The sequence below is a fragment of the Etheostoma cragini genome, unplaced genomic scaffold (assembly GCF_013103735.1).
Source record: "Etheostoma cragini isolate CJK2018 unplaced genomic scaffold, CSU_Ecrag_1.0 ScbMSFa_4363, whole genome shotgun sequence".
In the NCBI taxonomy this organism is placed as follows: Eukaryota; Metazoa; Chordata; class Actinopteri; order Perciformes; family Percidae; genus Etheostoma; species Etheostoma cragini.
The window spans coordinates 1-1,703 of NW_023268728.1; the positions used below are offsets into that span (position 1 = coordinate 1).

Consider the following 1,703-nt stretch of genomic DNA (forward strand, 5'->3'; position numbering starts at 1 on the left):
CCACGGTAAATAACCAAATTTAAATGAAAAAAAAAACGAGCATAAAACATTCAACAGAAGATAAGACGACAGATTTGAGGAGATCTGAGTCGCGCGTGCGTCGAGTAGCATACGAGATGCTAACCAGATGCTAACGAGAAACTTCTGTAACGTCGACCCAGTAAAATTTGACGAAGTTGGTTCACTGCTAGCTTAGCTACAAGTTAGCATCAAACACAACAAAAGCGGTTAGTTGAATGGTGTTTTGAGCTAACGTTAGCATCAATCAACCATAGCTAGCTACAACGTTTCTGAAATGATTCCCATCTCCTGTTATTGTTAAAAACTTTATTATTTCATGGAATTCACTAATTTCAGTATGACAGTTATGCCGAAAACCGTTTAAATCTGAGCGTGCTCGACTCAAATGTGCACTCGACTCACATCCGGTAGCGACATGGGTGAAAACACGGGAGGAGCAGCGTGTCGGTTCAGGCTGCGTTCAGGAGGTAGTAGACGGCGGCGGACAGCAGAGCGCCGCCCAGCGGGACGAGGACGAAGGCGGCGCACCGCCTCCATCTCCCCATCCTCCCCCCGTCAGCGTCCACCTCCTCTTTCCTCCCGCGCTTCTTATTCCTCCGACCACCTCGCTGCTGGCGCTTCTCGAACGCCTCAAGCTCCTCCTGGACACAGCAGGGAAAACTTATCAGATACAATGCTGCTCTATACATGCTAAAAGTAGTGATTATTTACATGGAGTCTGGTGGAGATATGCTGCTCTATACACACTAAAAGTAGTGATTATTTACATGGAGTCTGGTGGAGATATGCTGCTCTATACACGCTAAAAGTAGTGATTATTTACATGGAGTCTGGTGGAGATATGCTGCTCTATACACACTAAAAGTAGTGATTATTTACATGGAGTCTGGTGGACATATGCTGCTCTATACACGCTAAAAGTAGTGATTATTTACATGGAGTCTGGTGGAGATATGCTGCTCTATACACGCTAAAAGTAGTGATTATTTACATGGAGTCTGGTGGAGATATGCTGCTCTATACACGCTAAAAGTAGTGATTATTTACATGGAGTCTGGTGGAGATATGCTGCTCTATACATGCTAAAAGTAGTGATTATTTACATGGAGTCTGGTGGAGATATGCAGCTCTATACACACTAAAAGTAGTGATTATTTACATGGAGTCTGGTGGGTTTGGTGATGGTGATTTCAGTTTCACGTTAAACTAAAAGGATCTTACTCTTTAACTAAAAGGTCTATCCCTGTAGGGATCCATCCCATAATGTTGTTATTGTTGTGTTTTTTTGGCTTAACACTGGAGTCATTTCAAAGGCTGTCGTTCCCATCAGTCATAAAATAGAGGATGAATTCTTAATAACTGCAACATGAACAGTCTGCACACTCACTTGAAGTTTCTTCTGCTCCTCCTCCTGAGCTGCTCTCTGCTCTGCCTCCTTCACCTGAGCGTGCACACACACACACACACACACACACACACAGAGAGAGAGGTTAGTGTGTATCCAGGTGTGACACACTCTGCGTCACTGTACAGCTGTGTGTGTGTGTTTGTGTGTGTGTTACCTGGCTGACTTTCTTCTGCTGGTCTTTGCAGGCGTCGTCACACAGAACTACACACTGATCCGACCCAGAGCATGGGAACTCCTACACACACACACACACACACACACACACACACACACA

General features: G+C 44.7%; 1 long non-coding RNA gene across 1 annotated transcript; it reads right to left on the bottom strand.

The window, feature by feature from the left end:
* Positions 1 to 243: 243 nt before the first annotated feature.
* Positions 244 to 1,703, bottom strand: LOC117941113. Its single transcript, XR_004655860.1, has 3 exons — positions 1,584 to 1,703; positions 1,409 to 1,462; positions 244 to 662 (listed from the first exon to the last, which is right to left on the bottom strand). It is a non-coding gene; the product is annotated as an uncharacterized LOC117941113 (long non-coding RNA).